The sequence below is a fragment of the Pseudopipra pipra genome, chromosome 2 (assembly GCF_036250125.1).
Source record: "Pseudopipra pipra isolate bDixPip1 chromosome 2, bDixPip1.hap1, whole genome shotgun sequence".
Classification (NCBI taxonomy): Eukaryota; Metazoa; Chordata; class Aves; order Passeriformes; family Pipridae; genus Pseudopipra; species Pseudopipra pipra.
In genome coordinates this window covers 13,440,140-13,452,631 of record NC_087550.1, presented here as the reverse complement: position 1 = coordinate 13,452,631, position 12,492 = coordinate 13,440,140, and positions in this window count along the sequence as shown.

Sequence of the window (12,492 nt, the reverse complement as noted above, 5' to 3'; positions counted from 1 at the left end):
GATAGGAATGTAAACCAATCCTTCAGATAGGAAAAATAAAATTTTTCAGCCTATAACCACTCCATCTCTCTCAAGGCAGAACATACAATTCATAATCTCTGACTACATTTGCCTCAGTTGTATAAAAAACTCGTTAAAGTCTTTTCCTTGCTGGAACAAATAGGGACACTCAGGAACATTCCCATCACAGTGGTGCTTCACAAGAATGCAGGTGTATGTTAAAGTGAGGTATTTGAAACTTTGAAAGAACTGTGGGATAAGGAAGAAAAGGATGAGGTCATGAGCCTTCATGCGGTAGCTCCAGACCCTATTTTGATGATCCTCTATAAACCTGATAAGGGCTACCATTGGATGGTAATTAAATTAAAAGTTAGTTACATCCATTCCCACCTGTTAGTGGGTGCAACTTACCCCACAGTGGGTGGACAGTCATAAACATTGTAGAATTTTGACCAGTTTTTAGATATGAAAACACTGCGTAGTTTTATGGTGTTTGTCATCGTTGAATGCTAAGAATAAAACAAGCTCAAAGTATAAAAATTGCATATCAGTACATATGTCTCTAAGAGCAAGAATTTGTGTGAAATTTCAAAGCATAAAAACTGAGTTTATAATCTACTTATTGTTTTCTTGCAATAAGTTTTTCAATCTTCCTCTCCTCTTACCTTCTTATTTTCTAATTAGCTTCAGACAGTGCTTCTTTAACCTCTATCTTTATTTTTTTTATCAGATTTGGGTACTAAGAGGTAATTCAGGAGAGTCATGTCTAAGTGAAAGACATCTAATATGCTATTTTTTGACCTCTTTTCCTGGGTGTCAGTTCCTTCAATCACTTCTGATAGCTTTTCTTTTCCACTTCTGCATCCTGAAAGAGCAAATCCCCTAACTAGTGGTACTTATCAGCACTAAGAACACCTGGATCACCTATCTCAGTTGTGATATTCCTTCTCTAATTCTGATTTTCATCAGAAACAGTCATGCTCCTATCAAATTGACACGCGTGCTCTTCAAAATAAATGTGATGTTGGTATACAGGTCTTTCCATCAGCTATGGAGGGTCAAACTTGATAGTCTGTAAAAGCCTTTGGTCTCTGTGTTTATGAATAGGTTTCCTGCTCAATTCTCAACTTTATGGCTTAGAATCAGATCATTTATAAGGCTGGAGGACTGTAAAATTATCATCTCTGACCTCCAGTGATCCTATTCCACAGACAGTAATTTTTGATGAAAAATAAAATTCAAGGAGTCCAAATACATTTTCAAAGTTAGAAAATAGCTGCAGACATCCTATTTTATGCAGATAAAATGTTCAATTAAAATATTTTAAAGTATTTGGACTTTTTAATTTAAAAAATGAAAAAACCCAAACAAAATCAAAACCATTAATTAATAAAGAACAGAAGGAAAACTATAAATGAGTTTAAAAAATCGAAATAATTTATAATGGCTTGAATTACACACTTTGGATTGTCTCAAATCTACATTTCTAAACGGGGAGGGGAGAAGGTAGAAGACAGGAAAACTGTCTAATTTCTATTGGAAACTCAAGTCAAATCACAGACAATTATACTTTACCTCATTTAATTTAGTTAACTGACAGATTAAAAGATGACCAGTGTTTAATTACTCTTCAGGGAGATGTCGTTTGCCTATTGCATATTTGAGGCATCAAAGGAGAGCATTCACAGCTTCCTTCTAGTTTATTACAGCGATTAATCATCCTCACTGAAGTAAAGTTTGTACCCAGCATGTTACTCTTGTTCATTTGAATGTATGTGTGTGTGTCTATGTAACAAACTAAAATATAGTAACTCAATATGTTTAGTTAGTTTTTGAGATATCCTGTGCTGTTATACAGTCTCAAAACCTTTTACTAATCACAACAGCACCTTTATCTATTAGTTCTTTATTTGGTTTATACTCATTTCATCTTGGTATGCTTGTTGTCTGCTAGGAATAATTTCAAAGAGTTTACTCAGTGTTCCATTCTATTCCCTCTTTGTAGGTATAATTCCTATTTTGCCATAGCATGTATCTGTCCATAACAATAAAGCCTTTAAGGTTTTCTCTAGAAATATAACTGCTAATTATATCTTACTTAAATCATAGCTCAGAAAGGTCTAATGTATACTTCATTTGATAGTACTCAAAGGGATCAAAAACTGAGTTTGAATTCCATTTTCTCATTACTCCATCTTCTGACTCTTTGCCTTTTTTTCTTTTTTTTTTTTTTTTCTCCCATGGTAAGGTTAGCTCTTCAGACTTAGGTTATACACAGGTTCTATGTATTCACTTTCTTTTTGCATCTAATGTTTAAAAATTTCCACTTATGACACAGTAGTTCACAGTTATCTATACTTTTTTACTCAGCTAAGATTTCTGGTAGTCTATCTATGTCACATACTTTTGCACTCAGTGCTGTATAGTGGCAAGCTGAGCATTGCTTTGTCTTAAAGCTGACCTCCTGCCTCTGAAACATGCCTCTCTTTAGAAAAGTGGTGTATTGCAGCATTGGATGAGGTGTTTGCAGATTTTCTGCAAGGTAATTGCATCCCACCCTCCTCAGCTCCCAAATTGCAAAACCCCTCCCTTCCCATAGCCCCAAAACCAGGAGATAAACAGATGTGATGTAGTTCTGACTCCTATGTTATTTGAGATGACACAAGGGATAGAAACAAACTGTGTTCAAGTGTTTCCTTTGGTTTGCAGACATATAATAAGTACTGTAGTCCCACAGGAACTTGACAGTCCAAATATTTAATTTTTCTAGGTTACAGATTGGTGAAGTACATAAAATTGATTTTCTTCCTTTCTTTTTACTTTACTTTTACACCAGCTGTTCTTGAAAGACTAAGCACTTGGCCCTCCAAACATGTCTCAGCTGCTCATTTTTCTGGTTCCACAGCTTTAGAGACAACTTTTTTTTAATTTTTTTTAAAGAGAGGAAACCCCTATCTGTATCAAAGTCTCCAGCTCTCAGATTGTCAGTCTGACTAAAATGTGGTCTGGGTTTATAGTATCATTGCTTTACAGGGCAGCTGTCATGGTTTAAAGCCAGCAGGCAGCTCAGCCCCACCCAGCTACTCACTCACTCCTCCTGGTGGGATGGAAATAGGAGGGTAAAAGCTAGAAAACTTGTGGACTGACATAAAGACAGTTTAATAGGGAAAGTAAAAACCATGCATGCAAGTAACACAAGGAATTCATTCATTGATTCCCAGGAGCAGGCAGGTGTTCAGCCATTCCCAAGAGAGCAGGGCCCCATTTTACAGAACAGTGATTTGGGAAGACAAACACCAATATGCCAAGCGTTCCCCTTTCCTTCTTTTTTTCCCCAGCTCTTTATGTGGAGCATGATGTCTTATGGTGTGGGATATCCCTTTGGTCAGTTGGGGTCAGCTGTCCTGGCTGTGTCCCCTCCCAAATCCCTGTGCACTCGCCCAGACCATTCACTGGCAGAGTGGGATAACGAGCAGAAAAGGTCTTGGCTCTGTGCAAGCCCTGCTTAGTGATAACAAAAACATCCCTGTGTTATCACTGCTGTTTTCAGCATGAATCCAAAACACAGCCCCATACCATCTGCTATGAAGAAAATTATCTTTCCCAGTCAAAACCAGTATAAGAATGTACTACTGAATTCTAAAGGAACATAACTTTACTGTTGCTCTGTCAACTAAGCAAAGTTTTTCAATAATTGATGTGGAACTTTTAACTTTCTCCGTTTTTTCTCTAAGTGTAATGTATCCAATTGTAGTTACAAGTACCTAAGCTGATAAAGAAAGTGTAATACAGGGTAAACAGTCTATATTTACATTTTATATACTACTATTGTTTTAATAGGCATGCCAATAATGAAAATTAGTAATACATTTTACCTTCTCTTTACTTAACTTTGCAAACATATGTGACACAGGTAAGAAAGAGAAAGAACTTGTCAGGTGGTGTGATTGGAAGAAGGCTAATGAAATCCCATTGTATTTTTTAGTTTTCATTCAATTATTTTTCTTGTCACCTTTATGGTCTTAATCATACTTTTGTCCTTTTGCTGGAGTGAAATTTTGTGATTTGTTCTTTCACGCTGCAGTTCTTGAACACCTGCCCATCTGAACCAATTGTTTGCTTCCTCAAGCTGGTGAGTATTTTAGGAATCTGTGCTTTATCCCTTGGGATAACTGTGAGTAGTGGTATACTGACTGACAGCTGTCTTGACAATATATTTAACACTAGGAAAATAGAAAAAAACCAAACCATAGAAAGAATAATTTTAAAATATCAATATTTATGAGTCTCTGTCTTACCTGAGGTGTTACGACTATAAGAATGAATCTGACAGTCTTAGCATTTTGTTCATGATCCCATGGGTTCCTGTGGCATGTGCTTGCTTTTCTTGCTGACTTTCCTCAGGAAAATTAGTGGTTTTAATAGCTGTGTATGAATTTATTCATCTGCCTAGGAGTATTTTAATCCTGAACTTTTTCTGACTTCCGTCCTCCACCATGTTGAGCTAGTTTTCAGACTACTTAGAAGAGCGCAGTAAGCCCATTAAATTCCTTTGTCTGGCAGTGTCCCAGAACTGTCCTAAAGTTTTGGCACCATCGACTGTCAGGAAACAAACCTGCTGCCTGCTAGCGATGTTGTTACCTCAGTGGATCCCAGCAGAGGTTCTGATAACTGCACTGAGTATATCTTAATATAAGCCTTCCTTGAGTGATACATGAGTTACATGTCTAGGATGAGTACCTGTGTTTTGCAATCAACGTAACTAAAAAGACCAGTAACAATATTAAAATGAACCTTGATTACACTGTCGTGAGCAACTCATAAGTTAGTTACTAGTGTTACAAAATAAAACAGGAATAAAAGTAACAGAAGAAAGCAGCACAAAGTGCCATTGCAGGTGGGAACTGCGCATTGTTCTTGTCTAAAACCTTTATGTGCCTACAGTCCTTTGTCTGAACCAGCAGACATTTGTCTCCACAGCTCCTTCAGATTTAATCCACAAATGATGATTTGAAGCCCTGCTTGAGTCATAGTGAACGTTCATAAAGTTTCCTTTTATTACAGTGACGAGTAATGCATTGCTGCTGTGCTATCTTATTTTCTTAGAAACAGAACAAGACACTGACATTGTTATTAACTATTTCAATGTTTTACCTAATGACAAAAACCTAAAGGGAAGCTCAATGAGCCTCTATATTAGGATCCTGCACTATGATTTAATAAAGCAGCAAATATAAACCATAGGATGATGATAAATACTGAAATAATAATCTGGTTTTGTGTGAGAAATAGCTCACTACAGGGTGTAAGCCTCAGCCTGAGGTCTTTGCCTGAATGATGTGAATTGATAGTAAGGTGTTAATTGTCAGTAATCTGTAAACACATTCTCGCCTTATCTCTTGCAAGAAGCGATACCCACCTATAATTAAGATTACAATAGATTTGCATCATTAAGATAAATTTCCCTAAAGATTTTTTTCCAAATAGAATGAGGGGAGGTACTGGGGTCACTTTGGACAACTAGATAATCCCAGTTAGATAACACATAATATATATACACAAGAATTCAGCCTCTCATTTAGTTTTGAAAGCTGAGAATAGATTTCACCATGAAGTGTGACTGGACTAAAGGTCTCTAACTCCAAACTACTTAGAGAGAATGCTACAGAAGGCTATTGATCTTGTAATTTTTTACTGTATTGTTATTTTAGTCCAAAGTACTGAGTAAAGAAGAGGAAGTCAAGAAAGCAAGGAGTCTTGAGTGATTGATTCAACTGAGGAAATGGGAAGTTCACAGACAACTCTGAAGAAAACATAGAACTCTATAGAGGATGTAAAAGCACTGTTTCACCACAAATGCCTTTTTACACGTTGTAGGACATGAAATGAAAATGTGAAACCTAGAGAAGGAAGAATGAAACCCCAAACAAACAGGATCTGGTACATTTCTAGTATTCAATATATAGGTTATGACAACCTGTTTGTTCTTCTTTATTTAAAAAATTACTTGTTCCAGAAGTAAATGTAACATACAACGGTCTGGCACAGACATTCTTAAATTTCTGTTTAATGCAGAAGATACAGAGATTTCAGTAAGGACTCTAAATATCATAAGAAAATGCTCATAGGAAAAATTTCATCCGAAAAGCCAACAACTACCTTTGTGTTCAGAAACTTGTTTGTTTTTCCTCCAGCTGATCTTAAAAAAGATACTACACTGTATTACAAAAGTTATCTGTCTCATGTCCTCGGCACTGCTTGGAATCATAATGGGCTGGTACTGCAACAATATGGGAAAGATCTCATGGAACAGAGAAGAAAGAGGAGGAATAGCATGCTAAATGCAATCTGTTTTGGAAACAGGCAGGATCTGCCTGCTTTGGACTGCTTTGCAGGGAGCTGGGGTTTTTTTGGTAAGAGAATGAGACATGAATGTCCATTTGAGGAGTTATAGATTCTGCTTGAAAACAAGAAGAAAATAGGGTTTGTACAGTCTTTGTAGATGGTGTGTCTCCGTATGATGAAAAAACCTGCAAACCTTACTTTTGAAAGCACCTCAACTTCTTCTGTTTTAACATCTGGCAGGGCTTGGAAGATAAACAATAGCATTATAAATCTGACAAATTTAACAGTCTCTTTGTAAAGCTACTTCTTATTACCAGAGTTAATGGTAGACAAGAAAAAAAAAAGTGTATCCTTCACCTCTGTCCAGGGAGCCAATCTGAGGCCAGTCATCATAAGTGCATTGAAAACTTCAGTAAGGAGGTGGAGTGGGTTGGTTTTTGGTTAGTGATTTTTTTTTTGTAATTTTTCAGGTTCCTTTTTCTTCCAATAAATAGTAAAATAAGTGGAAACTGAGTTACAGGATGTTTTAAACCATTTAGAATCTCAAAATTAGAATAGATCTAATGTATTGTTTTCACTGGAATAAAGAGCAGAAGGATGGTATGTTTTGCAACAAAATTCTGTTCTGAAGTACTCCATTGCTTTCACAGATAAACATACTATATAGTATGTCATAAAAACTTTTACATCTGAAGACTAAACATTTCACCTTTTGCTTTTGGAAGAACCATCTTTAAACAACAGAAAATGTGCCTTGTATTAAGAGTAAGGAAAAGGATGAATAATCCAAAAGTTTATACAACTATGTTTGAAGCTTAATAAGTATTACTTCTTTTTTCCCCCCTTTACCAACAGTTCTGAAAATTGAATGATTCAGCACAAGTATTTCTTTCTCTCTGCTCTGTTCTACTAGAGAATGGAAAAAAATCCATGTTGTATATATTTCTATATATTATAGATTTGACTGTACTAATGGGTAATAAAGACCCGAGAATTTGCAAGGTGTGAGTAAATTCCAAATCCATGGCAGCAAAGATCATGCCAAATGCATGAATACTTTCAGTCACTAAAGTTCAGCTAAATTGCTATGCAAGATTCAATTGTGTTTAGATCTCATGAGGAATATCACCTCTATTGAGTGTGGCCTTAAACATTGAAGCAGACTTAGCTCTGCTTTCATAGCTGAGTTTTGCCTAAAACACATATTTTCGAACAAATAACTAATATCATCTTTCTAGCCATACACACTTTTAATACACTTAAGAAAAAATGGTGGCTTTGATTATGTTTGGAGCCAAAGTAACTCTTCTGTTCAGCCATTTCGTTATGAAAGATACTTCTCCCTCTTGATTTCAAAACAGGTAGTAAGAGGACTTGCAATAGTGATCTTATTATGATATCTTACTGTGGTATTTTTACAGTACATTTCCTAAAGTAGTTGAGGCTTAGAAAGCCAGTGACTAGGAGAAACTGGTGAGTAAAGTGAAACTGTTTCTCTGCATTAGAAAGAAAGTAAGCTTTTAAAATTTCTTGCAAATTAGAAATTCTTGCAAGCCATGCTCATCAGAAGTAATTTATATATTTTCTCTCTGTAGACAAATATAGGTGTATTTGTGTTTGAAAAGACTATATATGGGGCATGGAAAAGGTTTTTGAGCAGGGAAGACTGCATATGTGTGAAGAAAAGTTCATGTATTTTAAATAAGTATTTCTGGAGAAATTTTCAACATGTGGATTAACTATTTTGCAAAGGAAGTCTGGAAGAGCAAAAAATAATGTACACAATGAGTAGGGGAATGCAGTAGGTAACGAAGAAGACTGAGGAAGAGATCAGTGAATCAGAGATACAAGTGTCTGCAAAGAGGAAAGGAGGGAAAGGGAAGGTAGTAAGACAACTGCAGACTAAGATAACTTTGGAAACAGCCTAACAATTTTACGGCTCATTGATTAAGGATTAAGTGTTACTTCATGTGGTAGTACATAGCTTGGATAGTAAGTCTGATGTTTTGTCACTACTAACAGTTGGTCACTTGCTCACCAAATGCAAAGAGATGGTATTTCTACTTTTCAATTTGTGAAGTAAACACAGATATATTTTGTTTATTGTGATATAAAAATAACTCTGAGGAAATTTTTCCTGGGACAATTTCCCTTCTGAAAAACATAGTGACATTCTCAGGGAGTGCTCAGAAAGTAAATGAGAACAAAAATTGTATAGATATATGTCTATATAATGAAATAACCGTATAAGCCATTTTTGGTACACTATGCAAGTTATTTACATGACTGAAAATTGTAAGAATCATGGTGAGCTTTCCCAAATTGTAAGGACACCTCATACATGAGTTTGCAAACCTGGGTAGCTCTAATAGGAAAAATTGTACAGTAATTACAAAGTCAACACATTTCGCATTATTAAAAGATCTGTTTTTAAAAACTAGAATGACAAGAACTGAAGTTGAAATGCAAATATATCTAGGTAGTCTACAAAAGAAAATGTCTGTAAAAATAAACTTATATAAAATCTTATAATCTTGTATGATTTTTAGAGGATAGGTGTTCTAAGATACATATGTTAGAGAATCATAGAGTCATAGAATGGCTTGGGTTGGAAGAGACATTAAAGATCATCTCATTTCAACCCCCATGCCAGAAGCAGAGATGCCTTCCACTATCCTAGGTTGCTCAGAGCTCCATCCAACCCGGCCTTGAACACTGCCAGGGATGGGGCATCCACAGCTTCTCTGGGAAACCTGTTCCAGTGCCTCAGCACCCTCACAGGGAAGAATTTCTTTCTATTATCTAATCTAAATTCTTTCAATTTGAAGTCATTCCCCCTTGTCGTGTCACTACAGGCCCTTGTAAATAGTCTCTCTCCATCTTTTCTGTAGGCTTCCTTCAGGTACTGGAAGGCTGTAATTAGGTCACCCCAAAGCCTTCTCTTTTCCAGGCTGAATAATCCCAGTTCTCTCACCCTTCCCTCATAGCAGAGGTGCTCCATCCCTCTGATCATCTTGCTGGTCTCCTCTGGACTCACTCCAACAGGTCCATGTCCTTCCTGTGCTGGGGACCCCAGAGCTGGAGGTAGCACTGCAGGTGGGGTCTCAGCAGAGCAGAGCAGAGGGGCAGAATCCCCTCCCTCCCCTGCTGCCCACACTGCTTTGGATGCAGCCCAGGACACGGGGGGTTTCTGGGCTCCCAGTGCACATGGCTGGGTCATGTCCAGCCTCTTTCTGAATGATCACCTGCTTTTAAAAAGAGAAATCCAAAAACCTGGAGAAAAAGAGAAATTTGCAGAGCCATATGATAAGTGATTATATGAGGCCACAATTTTTCATCTGCTACACCTTCCATTTGTGCTATGATTTGCATTGGAACTGAAATAAAGAGTATCACATTGAGTCATTGAGGAAGGATCAAAGAAGGTAACATTTAAATTTTACTATTTTTTTCCTCCAGAATGTGATTTTTTAAAAAAAATTTAAACAAAAATTAAAATGTGTCATTTTTGGTTTTGATTTTTTTTTAAGATAATAAATTTTATGAATCTGTATTTGAAGATAGAATATATGTAGTGCAGTAGTATGTTCTACTGGAGGGGCATGGCAGTCTTCCTTTGTTTTGGGTTCATTTCTTCCCTTTAAAATTAGAATGATTACCTGAGGAACCAACAAGAGACAGCCCAGCAAATCCTCCACCTTGACATTTCACGAATTAGAAACTATTTTACTTTCCAAAGCCTTTCAGCACTAGACAGTTAGAACATCAACAACACAAATTAAAATATATATATATATTTGCAGAGACTTTTCAGGACTATCAGTCATCTTAGCGTCAATATTATCCATGTAAGGTGCAAAAGCACAGGCTATCAGGAAACAAAGTATAGAATTTGTTATTTTGAATACTATCCAGTAAAATGATGCAGTGGAAAAACGGGAGAAAAGGCTGTACAGACCCTGTTTCCTTGCATTAAGTGCTGGGAAGATGTAACTCAGAAAATGTATTGCTTTCCCTGTAAAGCCATCTATAGGCATCTACATTTTTATTCAGGCTTGCTGGCACTGACAGAAAGGTCTATGGAATGAGCTGCTTTCTAAAGGATTTCAGTAGCTCAGGTTTATTAGCTGTTACTCTGGCCTTTGAAGAAGCTAATGTTTGTCTATATCCTATACTGGAATTTCTGTCTGACCCTCAGACATGTTGTCTCAACCTGTCTTCTCATCCTGATTGGATCCAACAATGCAAAATTGCAGATACTTTGAACAGAATGTAAAACCCACATCAGACAAGCCAGTAATATTCTCTTGGCTGACAGCCTCCAGCTGGGGAGGTACCACTGGAGCAGAAAAATTCTGCTGTTGGAATGGTGGTCAGGAACGAGCAAGAGAGAGGATTTTAGGCAAGATTCTTACTGTCATGGATGAGGAAATTGGGGGGGGGTGGGGGCGGAAAGAAAAAAAAAGGGAAAAATATTGGGAACTTTTTTTTTTAATTTTATTTTTGAGAGAGGCAACTCCTGGTTTTTGAGGGCCAAAATTGTCTCCCCTGCACAAAGCATCAAAAAGAAGAGTACAATATTTACCTCTTATATTTCAGCCTCCTGTTGTTGATGAGAAATAAACCAGAAATTGAGTCAAAAGTGGGTAACCAGAGAATAGGATAACTTAGCATATATATGGATACATATACTTACATCTTTTTAATATGACTTTCTGAAATCTGTTTGCAGGGACTCATTGCATCTTTCGCCTTTTTATGCAAATACAAAGCTCTCATTGCAGTCTGAAACCTGGAAGAGCTATGTGCAGAAAACCAGAATTTTTTACACAAATTTAAAAATGTTTCCAGACATTTTGACGGAAATAAGTTAAAAAATTTCCAACACAGGATAATAGTATATGTTGTTTTAAATACAGAGGTTTGAATAGCCTTACTGGCTCTTTTTATTCTTACATTGAACGCTCTATATATTTGCCAAAATCAGATTTTCCTTCGGTGTTTGGACCTATTCAACATCTTATACTTGTCTTAGTCTTTGTACACTTAACATAAGACCCTGAAATGCCTCTGATTTTCAGAACATACACATTACTTGGCTTAAAGCAAAAGAGTAGTGCATGGTCCCTGCAACTAGTTAAAAATAAGTCACTATATCACTAGATTGAAAAGGAGAAAAAAATTCATATATCAGTCTTTCAGTAGAAAGGTCTGTGAATCTGAAAACTAAGTGAAGAATAAAATCATGTGAGAAAAGGATTAGTCATTCTGTGTGTCATCAGCTGGAGAAGAGCTGAGATGTGGGTAGTTTGATAACATAAAAACATGGAAGTAAGCAGGTTTGAGGGATGTTGGTTTTTTTGGTGGTTTTGTGTTTGTGTGTTTTTTTGTTTTTTTTTTTTTTTTTTCACTTCTGATTTTGCATGGGTTGATAAATACCTGTCAGTTTTCTTGAACAGTTTTCTGAATTTCATTAAGAAAATAAATAAATAAATGAGCAAAAATGGTGTTTCACCAAGAAAACTGGAAAACTGTGTGTCTCCCTGTCTCAGGTCCTGAGCTGTGTCACAAAGGGAAAGGAGAACAGCAGAAATAGTGCAGAGAAGAGCTTTCAGCTGAATTACTAATGTGTTTCATTAAACCCCTCAAATTTTAAACAGGATTTCTTTGTCACATGATGAACAAGTAATTTATATTGCCCTGAGCATAATTTTAATCATTTTTCATTTGTTCTATATTGTAGATTAAGGCAGGGAACTGGCTCACTTTTAATAGTACATTTGCAGCAATGGCATGAGTTATTGACTTTGCTTATTTATTTAGAACATTACGTGCCAGAAAAATCTCAGTATAATAAATGTAAATCAATTCCATCACCAGTGTGGGAGGTAACAATCAGTAGGAGAAGAAAGAACATTACAGAACTTGTGGTTTACAAACAGAGCAATATATATTGATACATAGCTTAAAAAACATTCAATTTTCCATGGCAAAAAAGTGAAATACAAACAAATAAATCACATGTTAATAAACATGAACTGTTAAGAAAAAGCTACCTGTTTCAAAAATTATTTGTGTCTACATTTTCAGTCTGACTACTAACTGACTTTTCTGAGTTTTGATTCAATACCAGGATTAACTTAATTA